Genomic DNA, 22,635 nt, shown 5'->3' with positions numbered 1-22,635 from the left:
CATTTGCATATTACTTGTGCATATCCTCCTGCATGCTTTAAACCATCTCTATATTGCTTATAATACCTAATACGGTGTAAACGGTGTAAACGCTATGTAAAGAGTTGTTTCATCACAACGGAAGACTTGCTCTGGAAGGACGCGGATTCCCCGTGGTCTTGCAGTTCTGGAGGCTGTATGTAGTGCTTTAAAGAGCTAGCCAGCTGTTCCTTACCAGCCTGAAATGTCTTCCTCTTGCTCTCCTCAACCCTCACACTTAGCATTTGAGGGATTGCTCTACTTTTAATGCCTCATTGCTTTTAAGGAGGCTTTTTTTTTTTTTTTTCACAGAAACAAAGGGTGTACCCAACATGAATAGCAAATGAAGGAGAAGCGAGGTGAAGGCTGCTCAAACAGCGAATGCTGGAGAGAGATCCAGCATCTGTGAGAGGGTGGGAGGCTACGGCAGGGGATGCCTGCACATCACTGCTTGTTCAGCTTAGCGCTCTGCGCACAGGCAAATTCAAGTTTTGGTTGATGCAACTTTCTTTTTTTCCCAAAAACTTTCAATTCGCGGTTGGTTGAACCTGCAGATGTGGAATCTGTGGATATCGAGGGCTGACTGTATCCCTGAGATGCTGAGAAAGAAGGGGAAGTAAAATGTGTGCAAGGTCCAGGGGCTTTTCGGGTTTGCAACATTTCCTCTGCATCACACAATCTCTTTATTCTAGTCACCGGTCTTGAGACAAAAGAGGACGAAGGGAAGATATCACGTTAGAATCCACACATAGGAACTCTTGCCCTCCTCTGAATCTCTTGTTCATCTCTGAGCTCTTTATTACGCTGGGGTGGTCTAGCCAAGAGGAGGCCCAAAGGCATTCAAGGTGACCTACTGTTACCTAAATGGTGAGGAAGGGTTGAGAAATATACCAAAGACATGCGAGAGACTTTGGGTATTCTCAAAGGTGCATTTTGTCTTTTAGGATTTGCATTTCTAGAGCTGAAGAAATAGGGTTTGGCCTACAAACAAGGAGTATTGAAATGGAAAGGGCTAAAGAGCTGGGGGAAAAAGATCTGGCCTCTGGTGTTGGTTCTGGGCGGTGTTGGTTCTGGGCGTAACCACAGGCACCTCAGTTAACGTCACTGGGCCTCAGCTGCGAATAAGGGGATGGGACAAAACTGGCTCCAAAGGCCCCATGGACAAAAATCCAAAGAGAAGAGAAAGGTTAAGTGACCAGCTCAATGTTGTTGTATTTCTTAGAAAAACCAGAGAGCGGAATTGGAAGAAATATGGAAAGTGATGTAGTTTGAAAACTGTTAAAAGAATCGTATGATTTTCAAGAGTTCTGATCTAGTACTGGGAGTATGGCGTTTAAAAATGTATTTAAAGGTTAACTTGGACTATATGAAAATAATTTGCTTTTTCTGCTCCATTCCACAAAGATCTGGAAAACATTCCCAGCCCTGTTTCAACCGTAAATGAAAAAAGAATCTTTAAAGAGCCACTGGTTTGTAATGGAAAACTCGGATAAACCAACTATTTATACTCTGAGATTTTTATATTTCTTTTTGTCCTTTCTTCAGAACACACAGCTAAGAAAAGCCATGATGTAAGTCTGCTCTATTAGACCTCATCGGCAGGCTGTTTATTCTGTATCTACAGCCCAGCAGCTCTGACTGTAACACTTAGTGAGTGGACAAAGCAACCAAAAACAACATTCAAGTTAAAAAAAGACTGTGAGTGCTGAAGACTCCAGAAGGCGCACAGAGAGAACACGGGGGCTCAGAATACCTATGTTTTCATCTCTGGTCCAACATTTATTAGCTCAAATTATTTACCCTTTCTGAATCTTAAATGCCTCACCTACAAAATGGGACAATCACCTGTTCTATGGATGTATCAAGCAATGTATACATGAAAGGTATTTTTATAAGCACTCACCAGGTAGCCTAAACTGGAAGAAGCTTTCATTATACGCCTCCTATCCAATTTCTGGATCTTTTACTTAAAATGTGAGTCGGAATCGACTCGATGGCAGTGGGTTTACTTAAAATTCCAAAATCAGAACTGCTGAGATCTTCCCTAAATATTTACTCTCACCAGTCCAATGCTTTAATTGTGTTTAATATTTAGGAAATGCCTAATTTCATGCATTTCTCTAAGGAAAACCCTAGCCTAGTGAAGTGTGTGTCTAAAGGAGGACAATGTGTGTGAGAGCCAGTGTGTTGGGCGAGGGGGATGGAAACTAGGTGGTGTGAGGAATGGCTGAAGAAACTGAGCAGGTGCACGCTTTGGGAAAAAGGAGAATACAACTCTTGTTGACGGACTATAGTGTAGCGAGAAGAATGGCTTTGCTTGATATAGTTGTGGAAGCAGAACTGGGATAAACAAACTGAAGTTCCTGGGGGCTGGATTTCAGATCACAACAAAGAAACACTTTCTGACATGCAGCGCTGTGTAAAACGGAGCAGGTGATCATGGGTGTCTTAGTCATCTAGCACTGCTGTAACAGAAATACCACAGTGGATGGTTTTAACAAAGAGAAATTTATTTCTTCACAGTAAAGTAGACTAAAAGTCCAAACACAGGGCATCAGCTCCAGGAGAAGACTTTCTCTCTCTATTGGCCTTCTCATCAATTTTCCCCTGGATTAGGAGCTTCTCCCTTGCAGAGACCCCAACTCCAAAGGACGTGCTCTGCTCCTGGCACTGCTTCCTTAGTGGTATGGTCCCCCTGTCTCTCTGCTGGCTTCTTTCTTTTATATCTCAAGAGATTGCCTCAAAACACAATCCAATCTTGTAGGTTGAGTCCTGCCTCACTAACACAATTGCCACCCATCCTGCCTCATTAACATCATAGAGGAAGGATTTATAACGTATAGGAAAATCACACAATACCGGGAATCATGGCCCAGCCAAACTGATACACACATTTTTGGGGGGACATAACTCAATCCATGACAATGGGATATCCTGAGAGCTGGGTACTGTATGGATGGATGGCTCAGAGCTGTCTTCTAAACCTAGTTCACTCTTCTCTTCCTGTGACTGGACTTTTTCTTGGGACTCAAAATCATTGGGCGTATGGACCTGAATCAGACAACCCCACTTTCCATTCCCCTCTCTGAAGCCCTGTCCGTACCCTACAAGAGAAAAGACTATTAAGGGTATGTTTCAGTAATTTTTACTGAAAATGGGAGAAAAAGATAAAGAGGCCAATCGCTAAATTAGGTTATCTGGTTTTCAATGCATCTTTTTTTAGCCATCGAATAGCTTTATTGCAGCTGGCTGGGCTTAGTGTCTTCAAATGTGGTTGACTAGGGCAATAAAAGGAAACAATTTATAGGGTCGCTATAAGTTGGAATCAATTCGATGGCAATGGGTATATATCAAGAGAGACCAAACAAAATACTCAACAGGACTTTTTTCCCTAATGTGGCCATTCAAGCGCAACCTGGCTGCTCTGCACTGAGGATCATTAATGTGTATTTATAGCCAGTATTGTCATAGATGAATCATATTTACCATGACACAGTTAATATTAAGGGTCAACCAGCTCTGCTTAGAACCCCGTAACCTTACTACATGTCTTTCCAGTTCCCGTCAAGGGAAGGAGGTCATAGCTTAATGATTCCATGCAGAAAGGGGGGGGAGATACAAGTAGGAATGTAAAGCTAAAGGACACGCTGCTCCCTAAACTCAGCAAAGTAAGGACATTAAACACATTCAAGTTTAAGGTTCTAGATCACTTCCAGCTTTGTCCCTTGGCTGTGAGTGACCTGCAGTTAGCACAGACTTACTTTTGCCATCAAAACAATTCATCGCTATGGGCACTCTCTGGGACAGTGGGTTTCTCTGTGGGAGAAAGATTTGGTAGTCTGCTTCCATAAAGGTTAAACCAAAAAAGGTGCCCTGGTGGCACAGTGGTTAAGCGCTACAGCTGCTAAACCAAAAGATCAGCAGTTTGAATCCACCAGCCACTCCTTGGAAACCCTGCAGGGCAGTTCTACTCTGTCCAATAAGGTCACTATGACCTCCGTGGAAACCCTGCAGGGCAGTTCTACTCTGTCCCATAAGGTCGCTATGACCTCCGTGGAAGCCCTACGGAGCAGTTCTACTCTGTCCCATAAGGTCGCTATGACCTCCGTGGAAACCCTACGGAGCAGTTCTACTCTGTCCCATAAGGTCGCTATGACCTCCGTGGAAACCCTACGGAGCAGTTCTACTCTGTCCCATAAGGTCGCTATGACCTCCGTGGAAACCCTACGGAGCAGTTCTACTCTGTCCCATAAGGTTGCTATGACCTCCGTGGAAGCCCTACGGAGCAGTTCTACTCTGTCCTATAAGGCTGCTATGAGTGGGAATCAGCTTGATGGCAATGGATTTGGTTTTGTTTTACTGGACGCTCAGTAAATTTTATGCATGTGAGGGTGTGCGTGGAAAATGGGGGAGGGACAGCAGAAAGTGGGGGTATATATGATTAAAGGTTTTCAAAATCCACTGAAATAAACTAGAGATTTCTAGTTAGTCTTGGGGATCTAGCCTCACTTCTTCATCTAGCACGTGAGTACAGGCATGTGTGTACGCGCACACGCACACACTCACCCACAGAGATTCTATGAGCTTTGTGTATATACCAGACTAACTACCCTGAAATGGAAAACCTGGTGATATAGTGGTTAAGAGCTACATCTGCTAACCAAAAGGTCGGCAGTTCAAATCCACCAGCCACTCCTTGGAAACTTTATAGGGCAGTTCTACTGTCCTGTAGGGTCGCTACGAATCAGAATCGACTCAACAGCAACAGGTTTAGTTTGGATTTTTTCCCTGAAATAGTTATTTCTTTGTTTCTGATATCTCCTATGAGAATCTCTCCCATTAATTTACCTTTATCAAGCCTTTTCCTGCAGTCTTTTAATCTACTGAAGGCTAAAACTCTTTTTAAGATTAAATCCCATTGCTGTCGAATCTATTCCAACTCACAGTGACCCTATAGGACAGGGTAGAACTGTCCCATAGGGTTTCCAAGGGTGAAATCTCTAGGGAAGCAGACTATCACATCTTGAATTGCTTGACTTTGGTTAGCAGCTGAGCGCTTTAACCAATGCACCACCAGGCCTCCTTCTTGTAAGATTCAATGAGATAATACACACAAAGCACTTAGAAAAAGTGGTATGCCCATGGTAAGAGATCCATACACATCAGGTCCTTCTATTAGACTCTGAGTACCTTTTTTCCAAATGTCTAGCCAATGTGCTCACAGGTGAATCATCTTTACCTCGAGGCAGTTCCTACTCAGAGCCAACCAGCACTGCTAAGGACTGCATGATTCAGTCATTCATAAATGTTTGCTGAGGTCCAACTCTGCTGGACACTGGAGATACTCATATGAACAACAGGGACTCTGTGCTCACCAAGCATGAACAAAGCTATTAGCAGGTACCATTATCACCATTTTACATTTGAAGGCTTACAGACATTTAGTAACTTGTTCAAGGTCACAGAGTTAACATGGTGGAGCAGTGACTGAAGCCCAGTTCCATTTATTCCACATTCCCAGGCACCTTCCATTATGCCATGCCTCCTATCACCCCAAAATGCCAACAAACCATAAAAAGCATATTAAAGTTTAAGAGTAACAGTGCATTTATATATAATTTATGCACATAAATAACTATGAAAATAAAACATCTCAACTGCATGGGCCAATTGCTAAAACGCCAGGAGTTTGTGAATTTATTTCATTCAGATTTTTGTGTAGTTCTTTATGTCTTAGTCACCTACTGCTGCCATAACAGTAATACCACAAGTGGATGGTTTTAGCAAAGAGAAATTTATTTTCTCAGAGTCTAATAGGTTACAAGTCCAAATTCAGGGCGTCAGCTCCAGGAGAAGGCTTTCTCTGTCAGCTCTGGAGGAAGACCCTTGTCCTCAATCTTCCCCTGGTCGAGGAGCTTCTCAGGTTCAGGCACCCCATGTTTAAAGGACACGCTCTGCTCCTAGTGCTGCTATCTTGGTGGTGTGAGGTCCCCAACTCTCTGCTTGCATTCCTTTCCTTTTATATTTTGCGAGATAAAAGGCAGTGCAGGCCGCACCCCAGGGAAACTCCCTTTGCTTTGGACCAGGGATGTGACCTGGGTAAGGGTGGTGTTATAATCCTGCCCTAATCCTCTTTAACATAAAATTATAATCACAAAATGGAAGATAACCACAGAATACTGGAAATCATGGCCTAAGCAAGTTAATACACGCATTTTTGGGGAGACATAGTTCAATCCATGACAACTAGCATTCATTGTGTCTAATAAGCAAATAGAATGTAAGTCAGGATATGAAAATAGGCTAGTTAAAACAAAATCGCCTAGTATAGTACCTGACATAGTAGGTGCTCAGTATATGTTTGTTGAATAAATTAATGTTAAGCCATTGCTGTTGCGCTGTTAGGTGCAGTCCAGTAGGTTCTGACTCACAGCAACCCTACACACAACAGAATGAATCGCTGCCTGGTCCTGCACCATCCTCACAATCATTGTTATGCGTGGGCCCATTGTGAAACGATAGCGAGGCTTTAGTAAGTGTGCTTTCTTAGGAGAGCATGACTAAGTACATGAAGCACAGGGATTTGGTGGGTTCTTCTACAGTCAGACTGCCCAAGTCAGACTGCCAAGTGGCTCTGCCACTTTCTATCAGTGTGACCTTCAGGAAGCTAGCTATCTAACAGCTCCAAACCTTAATTTACTCCTCTATAAAATGGGCATAACAGTTTCTGAAACAACTAAATCAGCTAATCCAAGGAAAGCATTTAGAACAAGGCCAGTATATTTGGTAAGTACTGGTGGCACAGTGGTTAAAAGCTCGGCAGCTAACATAAAGATAGGTGGTTTGAACCCACCAGCCACTTGGTGAGAGAAAAGACCTGGCTATCTGCTCCTGTAAAGATTACAGTCTAGGAAACCCGATGGGGCAGTTCTACTCTGTCCTATACAGTCACTATAAGTCGGAATCGACTCGACAGCAAACAACAACAAATAAACGTTAACTGTTATTACGGTAGGTCCCCGGGTGGTGCAAATGGTTTGCTCTCATCAACTAACCTAAAGGTGGGCAGTTTGAACCCATTTAGTGGCACCATGGAAGAAAGGCCTGGCAATCTGCTTCCATAGAGATTACAGCCAAGAAAACCCTAGATAGCAGTGCTGCTCTGTAACACATGGCGGTTGCCATGAATTGGAATTGATTCAATGGCAATGGGTTTCGTTTTATTATTATTAATAGTCGTAGTTTTTTTTTGTTTCCCTCTAAATTGGAGTAGTTTTGATTGGCTACCTCAGTAGGTGCTCAAGATGAAAAACCATTTCTTTCCTTGAGGCTTTTCCAAGTTAACATATGTAAGCAAAATATCCTCTTGTCCTCTGACCTTTTCCACCATTCAAATATGAAAATCAACAGGCACACGAAGACTAACTTTTTTTTTCTTAAAATGACACCTAATTATGTAGAACAGGTAATTTTTGAGATACAAAATTAATAAAGAATAAGAAAACTTAACTTTCAGAGTAAGGAACTGGCCAGAGGTGTGTGTATGAAGGGGGAGGTGGTGGGTAGACTAGGCCGCTACTTACATTAGCCATTTCCTGTAACTAAGTAAATAACTGCAAATTCTCTACTTGTCATCTTCCTGTATGGACGCATCCTCACCAAGACCCGCCATAATTTCAACCAACTTCAACCCAAGAAAAACCAAGTGAGGTCACCACATAGGAAAACAAAGCAGAATTCACTTTTACTGCCAAATGCACTGTATTTGTATCCATAGATACAAGACAACAGAAAATTACAGAATTCTAAAGCGGGAAGTCCCAGGACCTTGGAGATCATCTAGTCTCAGCCCCAACCCTGTTGTCAGAGGATCTGTTAGGGGGTGAGGAAGAGGGCAGCAGTCAAGGGAAAGAACTTCTGGTCCTTGTCCATGCTGAATAACCTTGTGGGGCCAACCTAGTCCACCACGCTTATTTTATAAGCAGCAACCCAGGACCTGGTTAATTAAAGGCAGAACTGGGATCAGAACCCTGGTTTCCTGATACTCAGTCCACTGCTCTTTACACTCCTGAAGGCCACCACTGTATGGCTATGATGGTCACAGACAACAACACGTTAGACTGTGTTAAACTGTCAACTACGCAGGTTTCCTCCTTGTAAAAGCATCAGGCATTAGGTCACTGCCAGAACTTTTTGAAAGAAGTAAGGCTTGCATTATTATTTAGTAGAAACAAAAGCAACTTTTCACACCAACCCCCTCTCCCCTCCTTTTTTTTTTTTTTTTGGTAACCTGAAAATCCCAAACCACTGTTGCTATTACAAAATTTTTCTTTTCCACAGTATGCACCCCTGGGCAAAGCACCGATGCACTAAGAATTTGCCAAAAGAAAAAATGAAGTCACTGATAATGTAAATCATGGGAGTATCATCAAATTCAAGTCTTTGTCTTCTTCCTCTCAATACGTAATTACTTCTCACTACTGGATCATTTCATGGTTGTTGGCAGAGGGGTAAGGAACTCCACCACTGTCAACAGGCGAGACACACGCTCCTCAGTTGACCAGAGGCCTGCACACGATGGGTCTGATAACAGATCACAAATCCAAATGAGTGCCGCTTCATTAATCACAAGAATGTTGATGCTACTACCCCTTAGTCCCCCAAGAGGACTGGTGGTCTTAGAAAAACCCTCATCACTTAAAAAGAATAACAAACACAGTAAAAAAAATGCTTTAAGTCATTCCTTTTTACCACTTGTAAATATCAATTGCAAATGGCCTTTGCTCCCCTGGCAGGTCTCACCTAACCTACCTTCAGAGTGAGGTGAGAGGAGTTAGAAAGTGTGCAGAGCTCCACTCAGTCTTCTGCTGCAGCTCAAGGTTGCCTTAAACTCAAAGAGCACTACTTATGAGCAATGCTTAGCAAACCACCCTGCTAAACAGAAGCTTACATTATCTTGGAATCCTAGGGGGCATGTTTTGTTAAAATTAATGGTGGCAGAGGAATCCAACTGACTAGAATAGAAGTTGATGCTTACCAGAAGGCTATTGCTCCACATGGGAAAATGTGGGAAAAAGGAAAACACAGGAATGAATCACAGAAACAATAAAAAATAACCTTATGCTTCCAGGAAGGTAAAAGAAATGTCAAAAATACCTTACCAAAACCAAACTGAACCCGTGGCCATCAAGTTGATTCGGACTCATAGCAACTCTATAGGGAAGAGTAACTGCCCCGTAGGGTTTCCAAGGAGCGGCTGGTGGATTCGAGCTGCTGACCTTCTGTTTAGCAGCTGTAGCTCTCAACCACTGCACCATCAGGGCTCCAAAACACCTTACCTCTCTTTAAAACTATACTTTTATTAGATTTTCACAGAAACCTCACCTGTAGGTATGGTAGACTGCTGCAGTAACTCCTTTCATTCCTTTGCAATTGAACTTGCGGCTCCTTCCATTCAGAGGTGGAATCTATCTCCCTACTTCTTGAATCTGGAATGGCCTCATGACTTATTTGACCAATAAACTGAGGCCTTGAAGCATCTGCCCTCATATTCTTGGGAATCCGTCCTAAGGTCACCAAGTGGGGAAGCCCAGTCTAGCTTACTGGAGGATGAGAGGCCACATGGAACAGATAGGAAAACCTAGCTGAGGCTGCCTAGCCCAACTAGCTGACAGCCAGATACAGGAATGAGCCCATCTTAGTCCATCTAGCTTCAGCACGGCTACAAGATGAAAACGTGGAGTGATCCACAGAATTCTGAGCCATTATTGTATAGCCACTACCTAAGCTTTGGGGTGGTTTGTTAAGCAGCAGCATACATCTGGGGCAGCAGGCCACAAGGTAGAAGCAGGAAACCAGTCACCCTGTTGAACACCCATGGAACGCCAGGCCAGGTACCCCAGGGTAGATGTGGAGGGAGATTAATAATAACAGAAGACATGGACGGCCTGGACCTCAGGTACAACTTATCTATAAATAAAGCAGCATGTAACATTTATCTATTTTGATTGTATCTAATCTACTTAACAACCTTCCATTATTCCTACAGCCCAGAGCAAGCATCTCCCTCTGGTGTTCAAGACAATCCTCAAGGGTGGTAGAAAAATAATTAGAAATGTTATACTTTTTTCCCTTTTTTATTTCTGAAATACGTTTTCATAAAGTACATAATATGTTAATACACTAGTACATGGACATAATTCATAACTAAAGAAATAAATGAACATGTAATAGGGCTTTACCCAGTCATACTGCACACACCCCTAACCTCCCATACCCAAGTAAAAATATCCTTTCTCTATCCTTTGCTTTCTCAAATAAGTGAATGCTTCCCTGGCTACCAAGAAAAGACTCAGTGATGACTGCTGCCACAGATCATCGTCCATCCCTACTGTAATTATTTATAAATAGTCTCTCCAGCCAGGCTACAACCATTTTTCAGACAGGGCACAGGACATCATCAGCGTGCAGCTGTCTTAGGCAGTGCAGCGTAAGGGCACGATGACTTGATTTTTGAGACTGCAGGCTTTGGAGCTCAGTTGCCTGGACTCAAATCCCAGTTCTGTCACTTACCAGCTGTGCAACCTTCAGCAAATTACCTAACCTCCTTACCTCATAGGGTTGTCGTGACAGTTGAGTGAGTTAACACATAAAAAATGCTTAGAAGAGTGCATGGCACATAGTAAATGCTCAACAACAAATAGCCCTGGGTGGTGCAAATGGTTAAGTGCTCGAATCCTCGCCAAAAGATTGGTGGTTCAAACCCACTGAGGGGTGCCTTGGAACACAGGCCTAGCAATCTGCTTCCGAAGGGTTACAGCCTTCAAAACGCCATGGAGCAGTTCTACTCTGCACACACAGGGTCACCGTTAGTCTGAACTGACTCGATAGCAACTAACGACAAACGCACCATTATCGTGACCACCACCACCAGCACCGGGACCACCCCGCCTTTACCGGCACCACCACCGCCTTCACCGGCACCACCACCGCCTTCACCGGCACCATTGTCCTTCTATCCCCGATAGCCAACAGAGCACATAAATGTGTAACAGAAGTAGTGAGTGTGAGTTATAACAAAAAGCACATTATATGACTCGTTCATTTTAAAACTGAATATTTTAAATGTTTCCAGAGACTACTGCAACTTCAAAGCAAGGTGAAGTCTCACTAGTATCAATTGACAGTTGGTCTGTTACTGACAAATAAAACATGTAAATAAGAAACATGTAAGGCAATGATCACGTTCAAGTTCTGTTTTTACAGTCTGATTGTTAAGGTGAGGATATAAAATGATCCTTAGCTAAAAATTAATACTGGTGTTCTTTTCTTAAAAATTCTTTTTCTAATTGTAATCTCTCCTCTGGTAGAAATCATCAAATAAAGCTTTACTGCATATCCATATTTAGAGTTCTGTGGATTTCCAATAAGATGCAGACCCACGAACCCATCTCTTTTAAGTATACTTCTGACAACCTATGCTAGAAGAAAGGCCCAGTGGCAAGAATCATAAATCATGGGGGAAAGAAGTCCTAGAGATCACCTACCCAGCCCTTCACCTCACAGATCAGGATACTGGGCCCAGAGAGGGTCAATGTCGTTAACTAAGTCCCACGGCTGATCTGGGACAGAACTCCTTTCTCCCCTGACTTCTGCCTAGTTCAGTGTACTTTTCATGACCCCAGTTTTAGGAACGAGTCACATAAAACTTCTGGGTAAAATGTATCACATGTACTGAGAGAAGTAGTGAAGCCACACCATTAATAACTGACTCAGGCATGACACACAGTGGACCTTCAATGAATGCTTATGGAAGAATGGGAGGAGAGAGGGATGGATGAATGGAACGCCTGCCTGGTTGCCGGTGAAGACCTCAGGTTCCTAAACTATCTCAACACTCAGGTTATCTTAAAAGTGCTGCCAACGAGCTGGGGCTGGCGAGAATCACTTCTTCAATGGAGTACCCAGGCTAAGATACCATATAGCTATTCTTTCAAACTTTTTTTTTCCTTTTCCATACTCAGGGCTCACATCTCATTAGATGAAAGAGACGATCGAAAGAACTTTTTTTCCTTCTCTTAATACTTTTTTCTAACTATAAAGGTAATACAGGCTTACATTAAAATTTTAGGGAATAAAAGTCAATTATAATAACATTAAACATTAAAGTGAATGTTTATTGAATGCCAGTTTAGTATCAGCCACATTGTATGCATTTGACATGTGCTAATTCATTTAATCCTTACAGCAACCTTAGGTTACAGGCATACTATTACTATCATCACCATTTTACAGATGAGAAAACAGAGGCACAGAGGTACGAAGTAACTTGCCCAAAGTGGTATGTTGTTGTTCTTAGGTGCCATTGAGTCAGTTCCGAATCACAGCAGCCCTATATACAATAGAGTGAAACACTGCCTGGTCCTGCGTCATCCTCACAATCATTGTTATGTTTGAGCCCATTGCTGCAGCCACTGTATCAATCCATCTCTTTAAGAGTGTTTCTCTTTTTTTAATGGCCCTTTTTTGTGTTACCAGGCATGAAGTCCTTCTCCAGGAAATGGGCCCTCCTGATAACATGGCCAAAGTACGTGAGATGAGGTCTTTCCATCCTTGCTTTTAAGGAGCATTCTGGCTGTAATTCTTCCATGGTAGATTTGTTCATTCTTCTGGCAGTCCATGGTATATTCAATATTCCTCAACAGGACCATAATTCAAATGCATCAATTCTTCTTCAGTCTTCTTATTCATTGTCCAGCTTTCGTATGCATATGGGGCAACTGAAAACACTATGGCTTGAGTCAGGCACAACTTAGTCCTTAAAATGACATTGTTGCTTTTGAACACTTTTAAAGAGGTCTTTTGCAGCAGATTTGCCCAATGCAACATGTCATTTGATTTCTTGACTGCTGCTTCCATGGGTGTTGATTGTGGATCCAAGTAAAAGGAAATCCTTGACAACTTTAATATTTCTGACGTTCATCATGATGTTGCTTATTGGTCCAGTTGTGAGGACTTTTATTTTCCTTATGTTCAGGTATAATCCATACTGAAGGCTGTAGTCTTTGATCTTCATCGGTAAATGCTTCAAGTCCTCTTTGCTTTCAGCAAGCAAGGTTGTGTCACCTGCATATTGCAGGTTGCTCTTTCCAATCCTGATGCCATGTTCTTCTTCATATGGTTCAGCTTCTGGGATTATTTGCCCAGCATACAGACTGAATAAGTATGGTAAGAGGATACAACCCTGTTGCACACCTTTCTTGACTTTAAGCCATGCACTATTTCCTTGTTCTGTTTGAATGACTGCCTCTTGGTCTATGTACAGGTTCCTCATGAGCACAATTAAGCGCTCTGGAATTCCCATTCTTCACAATGTTATCTGTAATTTGTTACGATCTACAGTCGAATGCCTTTGTGTAGGCAATAAAACACAGGTAAACATCTTTCTGGTATTCTCTGCTTTCAGCCAAGAACCATTTAGGAATGTGATACAGGCAATCAGTAATGGAGTAAGGATTTGAACTTAGGGACCCTGGTTCTGAGCATGTTCTTCCCTTTTTGGTTTTCTAACTCCAGGTCTTTGCATATTTCATTATAATACTTTACTTTGTCTTCTCGAGACACCCTTTGAAATCTCCTGTTCAGCTCTTTTATTTGTTGAGCAAATAATCTGAGAAACTGGACTATATGAAGAAGAATGCAGCATCAGGATTGGAGGAAGACTCATTAACAACCTGTGATGTGCAGATGATACAACTTGCTTGCTGAAAGTGAAGAGGACTTGAAGCACTCACTGATGAAGATCAAAGGCTACAGCCTTCAGTATGGATTATGCCTCAACACAAAGAAAATAAAAATCCTCACAACTGGACCAATAAGCAACATCATGATAAATGGAGAAAATATTGAAGTTGTAAAGGATTTCATTTTACATGGATTCATAATCAATGCCCATGGAAGCAGCAGTCAAGAAATCAAATGACGTATTGCATTGGGCAAACCTGCTGCAACAGACCTCTTTAAAAATCGTAAAAAAACAAAAATGTTACTTTGATGACTAAGGTGCCACTGAACCAAGCCATGGTGTTTTTAATCACCCCATATACATGTGAAAGCTGAACAATGAATAAAGAAGAATGAAGAAGAACTGACACATCTGAATTACAGTGTTGGTGAAGAATATGGAATGTGCTATGGATTTTTTTTTTATGGACTGCATAGAATGAACAAATCTGCCTTGGAAGAAGGATAGTGTGAACGATCCTTAGAAGCAAGGATGGTGAATCTTTGTCTTGTTTACTTTGGACATGTTATTAGGAGGGACCAGTCCCTGGAGAAGGACATCATGTTTGGTAAAGTAAAAGGTCAGCGAAAAAGAGGAAGACCCTTAATAAGATGGAACGACTTTGCGGCTACAACAATGAGCTCAAACATACCTACTATTTTAAGGATGGTACAGGACTGGGCAACATTTTGTTCTGTTATATATAAGGTCACTATGAGTTGGAACTGACTCGATGGCACCTAACAATAACATAGTGTGGTTTCAGAGTCTATGATGTTAACTGCTCTGTTATACTGCCACTGTTCATGTTTTGGTTTCCAGCACTAATTATAAAGAAAAAAATGTTTAAAAATTGATAAGTTTGACTACACTAAAATTTAAAACTTTTGCACCATCAAAGACACAATACATAAGGTGAAAAAATAAGCTACAGACCAGGAAAACATAAAAGCAAAACACATAATCCACAAATCTGTAAGAAAAAAAGACAAAAAATACAAAAGAAAAATGGGCAGATGATAAGCAGGCAATTTAAGAAGAAACTCAAATGACCAATAAACATATGAAAAGTCTCTAAAATCCACTAGAAAATCCAACACCTCTACAAAAAAAGAAATAATCCAACTAAAAAATGGGCAAAGAAAATGAACAGACACTTCACCAAAGAAGACATTCAAGCAGCCAACAGACACATGAGAAAACGCTCAGGCTCTCTAGAGAAATGCAAATCAAAACCACAATGAGATACTGTCTCACCCTGGCATTACTGGCATGAAACAATAAAACAGGAAATGCAAAATACTGGACAGGCTGCAGGGAGATCGGAACTCTTACGCACAGCTGGTGGGAATGCAAAATGATACAACCATTTTGGAAAACGATATGGCACTTCCTTAGAAAGCTGGAAATAGAAATGCCATATGCTCCAGCAATCCCACTCCTAGGAATATATCCTAGAGAAATAAGAGTCGTCACATGAATAGAAATATGCACACCCATGTTCATTGCAGCATTGTTCACAAAAGCAAAAAGATGGAAACAACCTAGATGCCCATCAACAGATGAATGGATAATCAAACTGTGGTACACACACACAATGGAGTATTAAGCAATGATAAAGAACAATGATGAATGTGCGAAGGATCTCATAACATGGATGAAACTGGAGGGCCTTACGCTGAGTAAAATAAGTCAATTACAAAAGGACGAATATTATATAAGACCTCATGAAAAAGTTTACATACAAAAAGAAACAATCTTTGACGGTTACGAGGGAGGGGAGGGATGGGGATGAAAAACACTTAATAGACAACAGATAAGTGGAAACTTTGGTGAAGGGTAAGACAGTACACAATACTGGGGAAGCCAGCAAAACCTGCACAAATGCAGTCATGGTAGATCCAGAGACACATCCAAACTCCCTGAGGGACTGAATTGCTCGGCTGAGGACTGTGGGGACCATGAAGCTCAATCGGCATAACGTAGTTTATAAAGAATTCTACTTTGGTGAGTAGTGCCTGGGGTCTTAAAAGCCTGTGAGCAGCCATCTAGGATACTCCACTGGTCTCACCCCTTCGGAAGCAAGGAAAACTAAAGATACAAGGGAAAGATTAGTCCAAAGGACTAATGGACCACATCCTCCACGGCCTCCACGAGACTGAGTCCAGTACAACGAGATGGTTGTACTGCTGGCACTGACTGCTCTGACAGGGATCACAATAGAGGGTCCTGGACAGAGCTGGAGAAAAATGTAGAACAAAATTCTAACTTAAGAAGAAAGACCAGACTTGCTGGCCTGGAGAAACCCCTGGAATATGGGCCCCGGATACCCTTTCAGCTCAGTAATGAGGTCACCCCTAAGGTTCACCCTTCAGCCAAAGGCTGAATAGGCCCATGGAAGAAAACAAGACTAGAGGGGTGCACCAGCCCTGGGGCAGGGATTGGAAGGCAGGAGGGAACTGGAAAGCTGGTAATAGGGAGCCCAGGGTTGAGAAGGGAGAGTGCTGACATGTCATGGGGTTGATAACCAGTGTCATAGAACAATGTGTGTACTAACTGTTTGATGAGAAACTAGTTTGTTCTGTAAGCCTTCACCTAAAGTACAATAAAAATAAAATAGAAACATATGAAAAGATAATTCCATACAGGATGTTAAATTTAAAAGCAAGATGGCATTTCAAACCCATTGAATTGGAGAAATTTAAAATCCAGTAATAGTAATTGCCGATGGAGACGTAGAGCAATGAGAACTCTCATGCTCTGCTATAAACTGGTACATTTAGGAGAGAGTGTGGAGAATATACATACTCCACTCCTCATTCCTAGAGAGTATTTCCTAGAGAAATGCATGTATACAGGAAAAAATGTACAAGAATTTTTATCGAAGCATTTTTGTAATACTGCAAAATTTGTAAACTATTTAAATGTGCATCAACAATAAAATGGATAAGTAAATGATGAACTACTCACATAATAAAGCAGTGCATAGTAATCAAAATACATACACTAAAGCAAAATGGAAAATAGGTATAAATCTCAAAAATATAATACAGAATGCAAAAGCAAATTACAGAAAGATATGTTGGATATGTCATTTACATAAGGCCTGAAAACATGCAAAGTAACACTATATATTGTACAGCAATAGCTCACACTTAAAAAACTCAAAGTAAGGCAACAGTGGTGATGACAGTGTCCTGATTTGCAAGGATGAGTAAAATTAATTACTTGCTGCACTTCACAGCACTTCATGGCAACTGGCTCCAAGCTCAATTGGTATTTTCTCCGTTAGAAACCTTAAAGGTGGAACAATTTTTCTTGCTGTTTTACGTTAATTTGGATAACTACATAATCAGATGTCGTGCTAATGTATCCCTCAAACGTTAATCTCTGTTATACTGTTTCCTTATGGCTAACTACTATAGGAGGTAGTAGTACTCCTATTTTGGAGATGAGGGTCCTAAAGATACAACTCTTGACTTTTCCAAGGGCAGACCTGGAATTTCAGCAGAATGTCAAGATTACAATCAGGAAGCCGGCCTTGGTCTCTGTAATTTCTTTAATACTACACACACAAAAAAAACCCCAAAGTATTTCGTAGCAGTCATTTTGAATGCTTCTATCTTAACACACCAAAGCTAAAAGATTAATAAATAAGCTAAAAACTCCTGAAGGAAATGCTATAATGTGAAGCTGCAGAAAGTCAGAACAATGAACAAATTTACCATTCTATAATTACGTTCAGTAGGTCTGAATTTAAGTAAGCACTTACGCCGTGGTTGAAGGTATGACCTGGGTTCCTGAGTTGGAATGCTTGAGGGATACAGTTCAAACACAGAATGTTTACCCACGCACACAAGTGGCCTTAATCAAAGCAGAAACATTTTTTTTAATGTTGATTTTAAAAACAGAAGTGTAAATAAGACTGTGATTTATGAATCAGCTAATGCCCTTCTCCGCTGTAGACATCACAAAGATCAAGCCTTTGGCTGAGGTAAATACAACAAGAATGCAGACTTGTTAAAAAAGTAATTGGTGCCCCTATTAAAACTCCACTGGCTTAAGAGTTACAAATTGTTTTTCCTCTTTCCAGGTCTTAAAGAATGCGTTCCAAAAGCAGTGACACGGAGGGCTCGCCCCAAAAGCAACTTGCAAGACACAGTAAAGACCACAGTTTCCAAGGTCCTAAAGACATGAAGCAGAGACAGCAAGGCAAAGGCCTTGCCAGTGAGTTGGATGCAATCCTTCCATGTCCCAAGTCAGAGAAGCCACACAGTGATAACGGCCACCAAGGAGAAGACCTCTCAAAAGACGACCTATTATTTCTCCTCAGCATTCTGGAAGGAGAACTGCAGGTCAGTGGGGTTGGAGTCATTCCCATCAGGCTTCGAGGGGAAGGCCGATTGTGCACTTGGTGTGCCTGCTGCCACAGAAATAGATATCCGTGGGTCAAAGTGTATGTAGACACGCACAGAATTCTCTTCTGCCAACTTGAAAGGCAATTAATCCCATCTACAGGGGTTGTCGTTAGGACATGGGATTGGAATGCACGCTGTGAAAGGTCACATCCTCTGCCCATGTTGCTCACGAGCGTCAGTGCACAGGCACGTATCAGGAACGTAATCCCAGATGACTTCTGGATGGGTTTAAACACAATAGGTGCTTTTGTACCCCATGTGAACTGGCTCCCAGACTTGCCCTGGTATTATTAATCTACATACAAAACCAAAAACAGCTGCTATAAGAAGAAGAATCTTATTTCCTGTCCCTGAAAACGCAAATGCCAGTCCATTGAGGGGTATCGTGTTATCTGCTTGCCACACACACACACACACACACACACACACAACGGAAAGTCTCTCATTGTTGTACAGTGATCCCTTTTCAGAACATTATTAATGTATACTTAGACTATAAAGAAGACTGAAGGGGCGCAGTTTTTCTACCTTTTCCGAAAGGCTCTATAACCAAGCATGATTTGTCGACAAGAAGTCACTTGCTGAGGCTGCTGGTAGATAAAACAGGCTTTCTGAAATACCTTTTGTTCCTACAGGCTCGAGATGAAGTCATAGGCATTTTAAAGGCTGAAAAAATGGATTTGGCTTTGCTGGAAGCTCAGTATGGGTTTGTCACTCCAAAAAAGGTGCTAGAGGCTCTCCAGCGAGATGCTTTTCAAGCCAAATCTGCCCCCTGGCAGGAGGACATCTACGAGAAACCAATGAATGAGGTACGTCGCACATCAGGGGTGCGTAACTTAGAGGGAGAAGCGCCAGCCAGCCAGGCAAGCACTAAGCCGGCAGGTGGGCACAAGCTGTAACCTTTTTGACTCTTTACAGTTTTACCTTTGAAGGCATTTAAGAACTACCCAAAGTAGGAAAGAGATAATGCCAGACAACAATACGCTTGATTAAATACTACATGTTCTATAAGAAAAAAAAGGAGAATAAATTACGGCCAGGATACTTCCACTAGGCTTGGTTCTTAACATCAGATGGAGATCTATTAAATGCAAGAGAATTTTCCTCTCTCCCTGCCTTTCTTTCCTTCCTCTGCTGAAACCACCCCTCAACACACACACACACACGCATACACACACCCCAGTCACCAGTTGTCACCAAGTCCACCCTGACTCATGGCAACTATGTATGTCACAGTAGACCTGTGCTCCGTAGAGTTTTTCAAAGGCTGATTTTTCAGTAGATGACCAGGCTTTTCTTCTGAGGTGCCTCTGGGTGCACTCAAACCTTCAACATTTCAGTTAGCGGCTGAGCGCATTAGCTGTTTGCACCACCCAGGGACTCCCCATACACATGCAAACATACACAAATGTAGGGGGAAGGGTCTGCATGTCTTTGGGGGGTTTGAAGGTTATTTGGGGTGTAATAAAAAACAGATCAAGTTCAACTACTGAGGTTAATTTCTTTGAAAATGCTGAGGTATTATGTCATAGAAATTTTGAGCATGAATGGAAATGGTCTGAAGAACTGTCCAAGGAACAGAGTTTTAAAAAACTTAGAGCTTAGCTGAGTGCATACCTCCTTTTTCCTTAAATTTTAATGCAGCAAAGAGCTTGTCTACCAAGTGTTCCCAGCAGTTACAATGGCCAGGGTGAGCAGTCTTGGTGCTGACACCACTCACTGCCCACAAATGTGGCACTGCTCGCTCTTTTACTTGCTGACATTTCTGAAACTCTTTGGCACCCTTATTTTATTCTTCTCTTTTCCTCTGAGACCTCAATGGAAAATTTTGTAATTTTTCATTTTTATAAAAAGGAAACAACTAGGAGCAAGAGTTAAGGCTGGAGAGAGTGAAAGCAGTTTTGGACCAATTTCCCCCCACATAAGCTCTCTGGCAACCTACCTCAGAACTGACCTCTAACGTCCTTGCTATTCTCGTCTTGGGTGTCTCCTGAGAGAAGGCTACCGTCTTGCCAAATTGTGAAGGAGTTCAGTCATGTGGATTTGCTTCTCTGAGGGGTGAGGATGAGACCACCCAAGGTCTGTTGACTTGCGCTTTAATCCAATTTTTAAACAAGGAGGAGTTGAAGCTGTATTCTAGTTAATAGTGTTAAAAATGTATCCTGGCTCTAAACATACTGATTTTGAAACACCATCAAGCACAAATTCCCCAACCTGTTGGAGCTTAAATGCAAATTAATGATCTCTGAACATACGCAGGACAAACTCCACAAACGGTAAAACCCTTAATACCCTGATGTGAAATAAAATAGAATAAACTCCAACCTTATGTTGAAATCAGTAGGAAAAAGTTGGAGTTGCAAAATAATTCTATTGCACACATGCAAAATTGGAAATACCCTGACTCTCCACAATGCTTAGAATCCTAACTCTGCAAAGTACCACTGAAAATTATCCATAATCTGACCCTGCCTTATAAATCCAGCTTTCTTTGATTACTCTCCCAACAGATAATTGTACACCCTACACACATACACGACTCATATTCCAGCCTCTATGATTTTTCCTTTCTTGCTTTCCATTTTCCCCTTTTAGAATTCGCTCTCCATTCAACAGTCTTTCCAATTCCTTGAGGCCCACATAACTCCATCTATCCAGCAATCTAGTTGTCTACCATCCACTTCTACAGGAAGTAGTGAATGAGAGGGAAATACCCAGACAATAAACAGTAAGGGAAATTCTGATTAAGATACCCCAGTCAGGGCTGAAGAAAAGAAAGGGAGAAAGGGCAATGCTCCCACTAAGACCTTCTGTGGCTTTATCCTAATTCCATCAGAATAAAGAATTTTCGCACTAAACAGTCACCCTATCTTTGCTTTCACTCCCCACCCTGGCATGTTAACACCTCCCTCCTTTTATTTTTCTAATAATGTTCTTTTTGAAAAATCTAAAAAATCTCAGCCATGTCTAAGGTAAACTGAAGAGGATTTATCTATTCTTAAGGCAAAATAACTTAGAAGAACAAAGTGCTCTCAGTTACACGACGAGGTAGAAACACCAACACAAGATGAAAAACTGGTGAAGGCCGGTGATCTAGAACAAAGGACAGGTATGGCGAAGGGGGAGAGCGAGGTGGTCAAGATGGCAGAAGGAAGTGAGAGCTCAGAGTCCACAGCAGATTTCACCTCCTACTCAGTTCACTTTACGGCTCTATATTATAAATAGGGTCGCTATGAATTGGAATCGACTTGACGGCAACGGCCTTTGGTTTGGAAACCCTGGTGGCGTAGTGGTTAAGACCTATGGTTGCTAACCAAAGGGTTGTCAGTTCAAATCCACCAGGTGCTCCTTGGATACCATATGGGGCAGTTAAACTCTGTCCTATACAGTCGCTATGAGGCAGAATCAACTTGATGGCAATGGGTTTGGTTTTTAGTTTATTGTGAATTACCTTAAAAAAATTGCCAGAATTAATGGCCTAAAATATTCTTAGTTCTCCAAAAAAACAGATGCCACCGAAAATATAATGGAATTTTGGACTTATCAAGATACTATGATAAAAGAATCTGAGTACCTTCTTAGATTAACTTTAGGGCAATTCTTAAAGTACTTATTTTAAGAAATTGTATAATTTAGCTTCAAAATTTCATTTTTATTCATTAAATTAGTTTTTTTTTTTTTTTAATCAAAGAGCTGATGTTTAAAAACAGGTGTGGTTTCTGCCTTCAGAGTTGTTATGGATTGAATTATGTCCCCCAAAAATATGTGTTGCAAATTCTAACCTCTATGGCTGTGGTTATAATCCCATTTGGGAATGGGTTGTCTTTGTTGTGTAATGATGCAGGATTAGTGTAGGGTTTATCTTCAGTCAGTCTCTTTTGAGATATAAAAGAGTTTAAACAAGTGAGCAAGGACAGATGGGATAAGAGAGATACCAAAACACATGGAGATCTCCAAGGAATGAGGAAGCATAAGCTGAAGAGAAAAGGACTTTCCTCCAGAGCCAATAGAGAAAGAAAGCCTTCCCCTGGAGCCAGTGCTCTGAATTCGGACTTTCAGCCTCCTAAACTGTGAGAGAATAAATTTCTGTTTGTTAAAGCCATTAACCTGTGGTATTTCTGTTACAGCAGCACTAGATAACTAAGATGGAATTTGGTACCGAGAAGAAGGCGTGCTGCTCCAACAGATACCTAAAATGTGGGAGAGGTTTTGGAATTGGATAATGGGTAGAGGCTTGAAGATTTTTAAGGTGTCCAATAGTAAAAGGAATAAGGAAAGACTAGGAATAAGGAAGATCAAAGAAGAACTGATGGCTTCGAACTATGGTTTTGGTGAAGATTACTGAATATATCATAGACTGTTAGAAGAATGAACAATGTCTTGGAAGAAGTATAGCCAGGATGCTCCTTAGAAGCA

The 22,635-nt window shown here is 41.6% G+C and overlaps 1 protein-coding gene across 4 annotated transcripts in view; it reads right to left on the bottom strand.

Annotated features, from left to right (window-relative positions):
• The window catches only part of CMSS1 (cms1 ribosomal small subunit homolog), a 425,391-nt gene that overhangs the window by 277,247 nt on the left and 125,509 nt on the right, over positions 1-22,635 (bottom strand). Inside the window, exon 1 of one of the 4 annotated variants that reach the window (XM_049857929.1) lies at positions 20,162-21,750. The exons of the other annotated variants lie outside the window; for them this stretch is intronic. The gene's annotated coding sequence lies outside the window, so the exon portion shown is untranslated. Of the gene's footprint in view, positions 1-20,161; positions 21,751-22,635 lie in introns of those variants that run through there. 4 annotated transcript variants of the gene reach the window in all.

Source organism: Elephas maximus, chromosome 18 (assembly GCF_024166365.1).
Source record: "Elephas maximus indicus isolate mEleMax1 chromosome 18, mEleMax1 primary haplotype, whole genome shotgun sequence".
Taxonomy (NCBI): Eukaryota; Metazoa; Chordata; class Mammalia; order Proboscidea; family Elephantidae; genus Elephas; species Elephas maximus.
This window is presented reverse-complemented; position numbering and strand designations above follow the sequence as displayed.